This window comes from Sceloporus occidentalis, unplaced genomic scaffold, assembly GCF_023333645.1.
Source record: "Sceloporus occidentalis isolate IW3139 unplaced genomic scaffold, rSceOcc1.0.p SCAF_383, whole genome shotgun sequence".
Classification (NCBI taxonomy): domain Eukaryota; kingdom Metazoa; phylum Chordata; class Lepidosauria; order Squamata; family Phrynosomatidae; genus Sceloporus; species Sceloporus occidentalis.
The window spans coordinates 153087-166379 of record NW_028317363.1 but is presented as its reverse complement, the minus strand read 5'-3'; positions in this window follow the sequence as shown (position 1 = coordinate 166379).

Sequence of the window (13293 nt, the reverse complement as noted above, 5' to 3'; positions counted from 1 at the left end):
AATCAGTTTGACATATTAAAATATGCCAACTTAAGAAAATCATTGTTAAATGCATATAGAACTACTGAAGCAATTTTAGGTTGGTGAGACCATACCCTATCTGGGGTAAATGTGAGACCCCGAAAAGAACCCAGTAAAATGGCAACAAAAAAAACAATGAGAATACTAACTTCCTTGGGAAATGTGGGCTGAATGACAGATCAGATAAATATGGATTCCGCCTATGTTCTTCAGGAAAAAAGACCTTCTCATTGGGTTGTCACCTCATTCATTTAATTCACTTATTTAATTTTGATGGCACAGAAGGGGTTTTTATTGAATAATAAATCAATGTGATGTTGTAGGGAATTTTTTTTTTTGCTTGATACCTGCAACATGTAAGTATTGAAAACTGATAAAGTTCACAAACTGATTGTTTGCGTCTTGCAATTCCTTAGAGGAATTGGTGTTTCTTGCTTATTGCAGTTAGCTCGCTTTTTGAAGCATGGAACCTCCCTTATCCTGCCTTTGTGTTCTTATAAATAAAAAACGACTAATCCTTTGATAACACTGCGGAGTGAGATTTTCCTAGTACAAATAATGGTATTTCCTCTTAGCCCTAAAATCAGTTTTTCTGAGATGCTGTAAGATTAAGATGTGGAATGTGCCTCGACAACAATTATTTAAAGAATGCAAAATGGCATCATGTTATAGAAGAATATCGTTAATGTGGCCCCTTGAAAGATGTTTATCAATATGTATAATATGTGCTGGCTAAGAACATTGATTATTAAATACATAATTCCAAGGTCTTAATGGTGTATTAACTTCTAAAGTAGGGATCTAAAGTAGGGAGTACTAGGTAAATTCCCCATGTGCTAAGTGGCTTCTACAAGCTGACACGAGTTTACAAGGCCAAGTATCCTATTTCAGTCTAACTCAGCCCTTAATTAATCAGCTCTATCGACTAATAAATAAAATTCTATGTAGAGGAAAGTAAGATGGCCAAAGGTCAGCTACAAGACTCCGTACCACACACTATTGGTCTTAGCCATTAGTATACCAACACAACTTCTAGGGCTCGTTAACCATGCAAGCAAATCCTCTGGCGGTTACCACCGTAAACATGCTGTTCTAGGGTCATGTGGGCCTTTTGACATTTTATAACTTTGGTAGCATGTAATAAATGACATGATATTGCTGGACCACACATCATGGTTTATTATATTGCCATGTGGTATGTGTAACAGAGTATTGTAACATGTAACTGTTTCCATTGTTAGATAATGAGCGGTACGTATGACACAATGGAGAAAGAGGATGCTATCATAGTTGGCTTGAATAAAGACTCTATGAAACACGTAGCAGATCACTCTTGTTGAATAATCTGAACTAAGTCATCACTCTATCCCACGGTGTTTGAATGCTTCCGAACTATGTAATCTCCATATTTTCCTTCCAGTATCTGAACTTCCTTGCCTACTCGTATGGTATATATATATATGCTATATATCAAATTGTGAGCAACAAGCTAGGAAGCTGAATCTGATGTCACAGCTTACCACTTGTGGGTTCATAACATCTATTCACTAAAAAGATTATTATGCATAGTGTATTATAATAACTTGGAACTGTTTCATTGGACTAAAGGTATCTGCGAATCCCTTTACAGGTTATGTAGTCACAATTCTTTTCACATATCAGTAAAATAAAATGAATAATTCTACAATCACAAGGAAAAAATCTGTGTGCGGATTTGTTACATTTCCAAGCTTACTTCATATGAGTTTTAAATGAATGTTTAATAGGGATTAAATTGTTGTATTATCATGAGTTGTTTTTTTTTATTTGGGAAGTAGACTACGTGGCACTTAATCTATGTAAAATGGACCAAAAAATCCACCGAACCAACTGCAGGTCACTGATCAGAGCTTGATCTCGCCTGTGCGCCTGTCTCGCTGCTAGAAAGCATGATTAATTGAGTGGAATACATAAATGCGACATACAAACCAGTGTTCTCTTTGAAATTTCAGACATATATAATAAATTATACATTTAAAGCAGTATCGTCAGATGACTTTATACAGATTATTAAATAAAAAAAAATATGCCGAATGCCTGGTGTAATTTAATGTGTCATCATTGCCTTTTTTAGAACATAGGCTACAATTTCAAACAACAGCTGAATGCTTATATCTGTGTCTATAAACCCTGTGATTACTATGTGGCCGTAAAAAGAACGGATTAATATTAATGTACACAACATATCCGTGCATAACTTTGGGTATAAAAACCGCGCGGCCCTTATGGATGGAGATTTACTATAAAATAACACCTCTAAAGGGCATTTATAGAATAGTCATGTGAATGTAGATATCTCAAACCTTATTTTGTATAGAATGGAATCACGTAGAGCCCCCCCAAACTAAAACTACCACCATGGTGTATCCAGATCTGACGTAGCTCACATATACCATATGTATTCTGTATAACCTTCTCAGGGGCAGCTTTAAAGCGACGGACTCCCTTCCCCCTTCTTTTATTCCATTGCCTTCATGGTGGATAACAGTTTCATTGACTGCAAATAGGAATCTGATGCCAGTGGATGTCGTTAGCTTATATGAAGCCACCACAGAATTATTTATGTGATACTTTGTTATCTGCCGTGTTATATTTAAACTCTCAAGTGCCAGACCAAAGGATTCTGTCCCTCAAGACACAAGTGCACGCATATCAATCCCTTTAATATATTATAGATGATTAATAAAAGGCTAAAGTTTGTGATTAGTTATTTTAATCAGCTTTTGTAAAATAAAGAGCCCTGTGTTTTCATGAAATATTCTGCTGTTTATTGACCCAGTAGCTCATAAAATGGATTATCAGATATCACATGAACGGCTGTTGTTCACAAAGGAATAAGGGGTGTAGGCTTCAGGAAATTTTTTAAACATTTCCATAGTTTGTTAATAAATTCAATCTCAAGATCTCACAGTACTGTGGATGACTATACACAATGCTACCCTTTATCTTGTAGACTTGCTGGCTCCGTAGACACCCCTCTTATTCACTAAATTCTCAGGATTGAACTGACTTGTGCTTAGAGACAAAATAAACACTGGAGTAACAGTAGAAAGACTTTTTTTTTCCCAATGAAACAAGTCCGGTAACACCTTGTCCCCAATCCTCCGATTATGACTTATTTATAAACTCTGAAAGTGACACGGCTTGCTTTTCTTTTCTGCAGCACCTAATGCACACTATTGTCGACATGTCCTTTATTCAAGACGTGAACTCATAAAACATGTGTATATATATATATATATATATATATATATATATATATATATGCAAAATGTTATAGAGATCTTTACTCAAACATATCATACCCATAATGCATCGGACATAGTCTTCTCCAAGTGAGCTTAAATATCACTGTACTATTTTATTTAATTTAAATATTTGCATTCTTCTAAATTGACAGCATTGTAACAGGTTTATTAAAAAAAAAAAAATTAAAACCGTTGCGGTTTTTACTCTCTTGATTATTGTAAAGATTTCATAGGTTGACACTCTACAATGATGACTGCTTTGTAATAACCAAATAGATCCCAACGTCTTTCTTAAGAGAGATATTAGCTTATGAGAAGACAGACAGAGCGATGTGAGGCCCCAAAGATGGAGCGTTTATGTAAAGATGAGAGTGGGGTATATGCCTAGAGGCGGAAGATTTTCACCAATGAGATCCTCCGTATGTAGGAAAATGAACCGTTTGGATAAAATGGTGTGGCATTCTTTAATATTTACTTCTAGGTGTTATGGCAGCAGGTGAAAGAGAGCTCCCCGAATACACATAGCATAAATTGAACGATACATTCTATACCGAGTTCTTTTGTATAATGGAATTCGGCCATATACGTATATATAATACAGTCATCCACATTATCATATGTCTTTTTCATATGGAATATGATACAGGATGCTTCCTGGGACAAAAGGGATTTCAACACAGTGATGCAATTCTCGAGCATATGGCCAGGTACGGCTTGTGACCTGGTAATCTTAAAGTACAAAAAAACTAACAATTGACCTATGGTGGGCTCTAGATTAATGCTCATTCCGACCTCTACAATGGCATTGTGTTATATAAAAAATAATCAGATACCCCCCATCTCCCTCTTAATACACTATGTGGGTATAAAAGGGAGAATTCTGTCTCCTTTATATCCCGTTATTATCAGATCGAAAGACCCAGTACCCATCATCTCCTTTATTCTTGAGTGCAAATCGTATCAGAAGGACCAAATGTACCAAATTTGTTCATACTTATCAAGGTGTGTCCATCTCTAGAGGTGCAATCAGTTACAGACCAATGCTGGGTGTTGCAGGGCAATTATACTATTCCATATCTCAGGGTTCCAGTCTGCTCTGTTGCAGTTTCCTGTCACCGCCATTATGTATCAGCAGGAAATTACATACTTATGAACGATTGCATTCTAAACAAACACCGCTTCCAAAACAATATGTTATTGAATTTAGGCGCTGCACGCTTTAGGCAGAGAGAAAGATTATAACAGCTGTTTAAACTGATAGCTACCACCATGATACAATGATGACTGAGTTATTAGTCATTTTTCTTTATAAGCTAGCATTTTACCATTATGTATTAAATCATGTTTTAATTTTCATGCTATTGTTTTTAAAATAAATAAGACGAGGTCCCCCGTTGTGCCTTTTAGCCCAGTTGGATGTATGTTCTTGGCTTCATCATTGAAGGCATTAAAATGTCCATAACACTCTGTTATATTAAAAACTTTGCCATCCCCTTCTTACTAAAAAACCCACAAAAACAAATTGAACACCTCCTTTTGATGACAATTTGGCTGCTCTTCAGTATTGAGCAAATAGTAAACAATATGTTTATCCCTGATGTCTTCACTAATATTAAATGACTAGGGAAAATGTAATTATGCCGTGTAAAATAACATTATATTACTACTCTCAGGTTTCCCCTACTAGGATCTAGCGATTAGAGTGTTGCCGTATATGTGCATTGTTAGAATGTATACATCTGGACAGGAAAAATTAAAAATATGCAATCAAGATCCAACGCAGTTTTTTGAATTCTTAGCCAAAGTATGTTTTCAGAGGTATGAAGATAACAGTTGGCTTAAATAGTGCTATCAGATCTCTCTCGGTGGTTGTTTGTTCAGAAGGTTATCAAATTGCATTGGAAACCTTGTAAGTAGAAAAGAGTTCATCACAACTGTCAGAGGCCATTGGGCTCATAGTAGACCCCAAATACCTTACCTTAGAATGAGAATTCTAAGAAGGTATTGTATGCTGAATCATTGGATAAATGAAATGACGATGAGTAGTTATTGCTTGAAGACAATATTTTTTTTTAGCATGAGTGCGTATGTGTAAGTGTGTGTGCGTATTAGCATGTGTGTGTATTAGGATGGGTGTGTATGTGTAAGTGGGTGTGTTAGCATGAGTGTATATGTGTAAGTATGTGTGTGTGTTAACTTGAATGTGTATGTGTGTATACATTTGTGCAAGAGCGCGTGTGTAAATATGTGTGCCAGTGCATATGTTAGTAACCGGGGGGGTTGTCAAGAGGCTCATAGGGGCACTTGAGTTTACCTGTCTCACAGCCCAGAAGGTGACAGTCCTTCCCTGATCATCATCATGAATATTTACAAAAATAGGCTAACCTTTGCCTAGTTCTGTTCTCAATGCATTGAAAGTTGTCCAAGTTGCTGAATTTGGAGTAAACTTACCATAATTATTTAGTGGTCTTGAGAGAACTTTGGAAATCAAAAAATGGTTGTATGAGGATAATGCACCAAGCCCGTGCATGATATAGTGCTAGTAATACCCTGTGCCTGTCTAGCTATATTATACAATACACAGTGTGCATGAGTTACATTATTTAAGATGAAAAATAAGAAAAACATTGCAACATTGTAGATAAGAGCAGCAAAAGTAATCAACAGAGTGATGTAGCAAGTTAATTGTACTAGAACTAGATAAAGAAATCCTGAATCCACTGAACTTGTACAAGACATAAGAGAAATTTCTACAAAAGTAAAGTGCAGTATTCTTTTCTGGTATACATATTAATAAGGAAGAGAAGATAGAGTCCCTGTGTAAACATAAACATATATGTTACAAGGAAGAGAGTAAACAGAGATTCTCAATGCTTGGAAAATAGACTCCAAAACGTGTTTAGCACATGGACACAGCAGGACTCACTCATACTGACCAGACGTGTCCACTTAATCAATGGGGCTTTGCAGTTTGACTATGTAAAGTATCCATGTTTTTGGAGAATGCTGCTTGGATCAGCTATTCTCATGTGGGGCCTCTAGGCCAGTGTCATGTGGCCACCAGACCGAATCGTCCTATTCCAGAAATATATGGAGAGCCGTGTGTGAGGTTTATCTACTAGGACTGGTTTACCAGTTATGATGAGTTTACCCCTGCCTCTTTTAAACGTTATCCTGCCAATGTTCCTCCGTCAACCTTAAATATGGAATCAGTTGGTCTTCTAAATGTAAAAAGCTCTTTAGCACATATATCTTGTGTATGTTGTTTCTCCCTCGCCTGATAGTTCCACATGAAAGTTGTAAGATTGTTCTAAATGCACTTTTTTCACTCCAGTGTGTTGCCATCTACTGAGCTATATTCACAATTTGGGCATTTAGACCGTAAGCCAAATCCATATTTTGAATGACACTGAATGATGCTTAACCTTGAATGGATTGTTATTATATATATATATATATACACATATATTTTAATTAACATTATTCTACTGAATCACTATGTATTTATTTTGCACCGTTTCCTGCGTACAAAAGACAATAACTGTATGAACATTACTAGCCCTTTACTACATTACAATGCAGATCGACATGAATTAACAATTGAAGCGGAGGTGATTTATTACTGATTTGAATATTTTTATTAAGCTCAGGAGAACACCTCACACCTTCCTGGTACACATTTTATGTGTTCTAGAGTTAATTACACTACTATGCAAAGCCGAGAGAAAGTCATAGCACCTCCTCCTGGCAGAAAGTAGAACTACAGCGTGCTAATGTTTAATACAGCATTAAAAACTTTTTTGCTCTGCAGATCTTAACGTGTAAAACAAATTAAAAGAGGTTTATTTACAGCGGAAATGCAGTCATATGAATCTGTATATTGTGTTACAGGAATTGCAAGCGGATATAAATTTTTTTTAAACTTTCTTGCCATATCCCATATTTAACCAGACCATATATCAATGAACTAACACTAGTGTGACCATATTATGTCATTAATGAGGTGCAGACATACAGACCAGTGTTGTAGATGCCAAGGACTTTTGTTTTTACAGTGTCATTTGAGTTACTTTTGTCCCATTACAAAGTGACAATTGATTATACCTTCTATACGTCTGCAGGACTGTCATGGTCTTAAAATACTATCAGAGATCTGGTTTTTTTTTTACTCCAGTCCGAGGGTGTCTGTGTAAATTATGCTTTAGAAGTATTAAAAATGGGTAATCCTGTTTTTTTTTTTTGTTAAATAATAGTTTTGCGCTTTTTATAATTAATAATGCCTTTAAAGATGACAATTCGGCTTTAAGAGCCACGTCAGGTTTTGAATTTTCGTAATGTAATGAGTACCTGCTTCAGTCCAAATACAAGTACGATGAAAAGATGCAATTTTTATGCACAAAACTAATTTTTCTGTGCATTCTTACAGAAACATGTTCTTTTCTTCCGTTGATTGATATAATACCCTTTTTAGAATATAATTTGCATGGATGTCAAAATGCCTAGCGATATTGAAACAGGGTTACCCACGCTTGTGATGACGCCTGTGATGAAACTTGCGTGAACCCAGAATGTTTCGGTGATGTTTCTGTGACAACATGCGTGATTCCAAGTGGAACCCTGTGCGTTTCCGTGGATCGCTTCTCTCCATCTGGTCTATTCAATACACAATACGTCACACTGATACAGACTTTCCAATACGTGAATAAATCAGGCCATGTGATGTATTTGCACTTATTTTCCGGGTGTACTTTAATGAGCCAGTGGTGTTTGTGGCCACAAACATTTTTTATTTTTTTTTAAGCCAAGTATAGTTTACAGGTAACACGACCACAGTCTAGAAGGAAGGATCCCCTTACAAAGTTTGTTTAGATGTTGGCATGTGTCCTAACAAGAGAGGATGTTCGCTGAGTCCTTTTGTTGGATGTTTTGTTTACTCGAAGAGTCACTTCTAGCTCTGTATACAAACACTCAATACACCGCCGTGAACAATAGCCGTTTCACAATTACACTTGGCCGTAGGATTACCCAAATGACATGATATCCAAATGAGAACTTCATAGATCGATAGATTTTACATTCTGAAGTTTCATAAGGAGCCCTGCTGAGATAAACCACAGGTGTTCAGCCAGGATTCCAGAAGAACTTGTGTTAATTTGAAATTTGCACATTCAGTAGAACCCAAGCATCTCACTACACACTTCACCTTAGGTAGGACTCATTACTTAGGGGACAAAGAAAGATATGTCATGGCATCACGTGAAAATACAACAGGGGTTGCCACTTATCATGTAACCTATACCATATGAGACAGCTTAAGTGTAACGCATGTAAGGCTTCTGGAGGTCGTCAACCTTATGCAGACTCATTAAGATCTGTCTCATTCACTGTATCCTGTTTGTCATCTCATCAAACTCAACGGGGAGCAGTGGATTCTGAGAGCGTGTCCACAAAAGTGTCTGTCTGCTTTAGCATAATGATTGCCAGATTTGTATTCGCCAGCTGGTTGGGAAGTGCTCATAAGAGTTAATTTGGATTGCTTTTCTAAAACATCATCTACCATTCCATCATGGAATAATGGAAAGGAACTGGTTATTAAGAGCCTGCCAGGTTGTCATTGTGCGTGGCTCAATTTCTCCTGGGTCCACCACCCCTTTACTCCGAAATGATTCAATTTCCTTTAAAATTTATAAAGCACTTTTTAATACCATAAAACTGTTACTTTAATTATATATTTTATTTTATTTATAATGCAAATCAGAGTTTACTAGGCCTGAACTGGCCATCTGATGCACCAGTTAAATGCCCAACGGGACGCTGGCCACCAACCCTCCATACTCAACAGATCTGCCATTCCAGCAGCACGTCAGGTCCTGGAGTGGGGGGCTACTGACTGGATATGCCCCGACTCCGCGCTACGTTTGCAGAAATACATAAGGTGCCTTATAGTGCCAGGTTGGCCTCGTCATTCCCAGCCTGGCCCTGGTGTTATCCAAAACATACCTTGTTTTATATTGTTACAACACATATTGTTAAGTTCTAACTGTAGGATCGTCACCTTAGAAACCAAAAGAAATGTCCTACTTTTTTCTTCACTTTTACGTCTTTTTGCACTTTATCAGCATTACCCATTCATATTATAATCAATGCTTTTTTTATATATACTGCAGATATGGAGAGTTTCCCAAATAATACAAATTAAGATGTCGTTCATATCTGTACAAATACAGCATCTCAGAATCCCTTACAAAATTGATCTGATTGATTTGTTTCCCGCGGCGTAACCTGTTCTACAGTTCACCCATTTAATGAATAACAAATAAAGGGCTGGCGTTGAAGAAAGTGGATTGTTTTCTTATACCAAGTAGTTTGACAACCTCACGGGAACCTGGCCGCTCTAGAATAATGGCGCTGAGATCCGCCAATTCAAATAATGTAGTTTAAAGAAACTCCTACTATGTTTTTTGGTGGCTTCTGTATGAGAATGTTCTATTGATAGAAGCCTCCACTCCTCTCTAAACAAACACCATTTATTGCTTACTGCAGACGCCAATATAGAGGGAACACGTTCCACACAGGTGAGCTATCAATGAACCGTGCTAAAGATACATTTATACCTGAGTGATTTATTGGCTTTACCTATAGCTTTTTATTGTGTCCACGGAATGCCCTTTGTTTTTCACCTGTCAAAGAAAACCACGTGCAAATTTACCAAAAAAATAAAAATTCTATTAGGTTTAATCCACCGTCTAATGGAGATTAAACATGAAAACCATGCATTAGCCATCCAACATTGTGACCTTTCGTCATGAGTACACTCAAGGCAACTATCTTTGTTTTACACCTTTGTTGTCCCTAATGCACGTTTTATGACTAAGAAGAGCGTTTATTATAGAGCGCGCTCGACTACTGAGACCTATTCCCATCTGTAAACATATTTACTTAACAGTTTATTTTACTTTTCCCTGAAACTGCATTGAAAATGAGACCTGCTCCTACTGAACATTTTGGAGACATATACTGCATATACACGATCTTCGAGGTATTTTCAGATGATAAAATTGTACTTAAGGCTAAATATCGGCAAACACCTGGTTTCAGTTCTGTTTAACCCCTTAAGAACAATGGGCGGTCCCTAAACCCATTGGAAACAATGCATTTTGAGCCCATACATGTATAGGCTTTGCCATTAAGGGGTTAAAACTAAAATATTTTGGGGAAACAGATTAATGTTCTCCACTCTTTCACCGTTTCCTCTTTAGAGTTACTCACCGCTGCCCCTTATAACATATTATATTAAAACTCAACCTACAAGAAGGAGTCCCGATACTCAATAAGATGGTTTCCTGAAATCTTTTTAAATACTTTTTAGCTTCCCCAAAATATTTGGCATTTTAAGTAGAAATTAGTCGAGAGCATTACAGTGTAAAGCGCGTAGATTCCGCACTTGGTAGTGTGCGGATATGCCTTAGAATTCTAGTGGTCAGTGGCAGGTTAACTACACCAAGAAGTGTAGTTTTTTAGACAGAGACTATTGGTTTCTCCACATCACAATCACTGTTTCCATTTACCAAAAAGACACAGATGTTACATTTTAATAAGTTCTACAACTTCGGTTTCGGGTTAAATTTTTCCTAGTCCATTTACTAGAGTGCACAGGAAATTAAATGTTACATTTACCCGGTGTGAAATATAACCCCAGCATAAAACTACTACGGGGCACACATGAGGAATTAAACATTTCCCGGTATGAGCAATATTAACGCATGTTGCCCTATTTTGCAGTAGTAATGAAGAAGTAGAGGGACAATTTAGTATACATTCTTGGGATAAAATGAATTAAATATTTGGTCTATTTTTTAATTTTGCAACCAAATATTATTTCTTAGTCCTCTTTAAACAAACTCAAACAAATCTCACCACATTTTCTTTAAACAAACTCAAACAAATCTCACCACATTTTCATTTCAAAGTATCTTTTTTTTTTTTTTTTTAATGAATCTGGGTTTTTGTCTTTTCTCCTGAAACACGTTTAATCACAGGTGGCACTTGGTGCATTATGCTTAAATTCTAAACTACATTTTTTTTTTTTTAAATATCTACAGACCAAAAAAAAAGAGGCCCGTGAGAGTTAACGAGAATTTGCATCTTAAGCTATTCCATGGCTCCAAAAATCTAAAATACTAAAATACTACTTTTACAACCTCTTGAAAAGGGTTTCATTAATACTTAACGGAGTCCATTTTGCATGATTTTGAAAAGATTTTTCTTCATTCAAATTAGTGCATATATTATTTTGTTACTTTAGTTACTTTAGTCTTTTTTTACTCCTCCCCTGACTGCTTCTGGTAAAAGTAAGCGGCGTACCTAAGTACACTTCCTGCTTTATGGCTCCTATTGGAATCAACATGCATGAGCAGCAGCCACTGGCATATATTCTAACATTTCAAGTTATTAAAATGCTTTGGAATCCATGCAAAGTGGCCTCCAATATGCGGAATATATGGAGGTAATATATTTAACACATTCATACAATAACGGGATTGTCTAAAACCCACAGACTTCCTATTACTGAAAAGGTCCAAAATGAGCCGTGGGGTCCCAGAAAATACATTATCTGGAAGACCAGAATGAATGAAGATAGTGGCTCCAATATGAACAACCTTTCACAACTAAAAAAACTTCTATAGCATGAAAAAAGAAATCTAATCATGTATTAAATAAAGAAATTATAAAACCATATGCTACTGGAAATTCTGTCTTAAAATTCTTCAAGGTTCTTTAAGGGTTATTGTCTTGAAACTTATTTTCTGACATCTCCCTTGTCTTGTCTTGTGAACAAGATTGTGGCAAGAAAGACCACATTTCAGGCAGGCAATGGTATATACCGCATACGGTTCTAAGCTGTCTCAAGACATTAAAGATCAAAGAAGATGTAAAGGAAACGTTCTGTCTCCTGTTTTTGCTGCTAAAACGGACGAAAGGAGTAAATATAGCAACAAAAACGTACATTTTTTGGTTAATCTATAAGTATGTAAAGTAATTATCCATAATGGATCCTAATGCAGAGGCATGTATGTTAAGTATGTCACGTGTAGCTGACACATTCACTGTATGTGTGTGGGTGGAACATCCTAAATTTTCTCACGCATCACTTTTTTTTGGAATTTTACAAATAGTTGGAAGTTAAAGGCTCTTCTTTCCCTTATTCTGACTTGTCTTGATCTGTCTGAATGTTTGGAATATTTACAGCAGATATAATATGCAGAAACAGGCAACGGTGTGATGCAAATCATATCCCTGCCAAACTTAAATGGTATGTTGTTTTTTTTTTTATCAAGCTGCAATAAAAAAGAAAGAAAAAAAAAAGAAAATACACGCAAGTGAGTTTCCAACACTATTTGGGTAAATTTGACTTGCTAGAAATAGCCAGTTTTAGTATACTTTTTCAGACGTGTCAGAATGACAAACACACTAATTAAAATGAATTCCCTTTTTTGGTAGGTTAAAAAAATAGATTAATAGATAAAAGATTATCTTTAGAGCTGATATGAATCAATAGACCACAACAGTCATTATGTTGTGGAAAGTTTTTGTTAGCATTCTATTAATTCTTTCTTTAAATTTTTACTCCCCTTTTAGAATATCAATGAAATTGCCAATTAAAGATCAGATTGCATGGCCACGGGCACTAATATGAAAAGTCCTAGGTATAATTGAGCCCAGCATGTAAGCAAATGAAAAGAAATTAAAGAATTAAAAATGATAGAGCTAAGACCTTCGTGACCTGCTGTGTCTACAAAGATTTGGCTGCATCCGCCATCTAACTTTCAACCGTTATCAACGAGAAACGCGTGACACCAAGTTACCGAGTCTTTGCTTTGATTATTAACTATATCCAGACGGAATATTTGTATATCTTTTAGGGTTAATCCAGAGCCCTTCTATCTATCTATCTATCTATCTATCTATCTATCTATCCTACTTG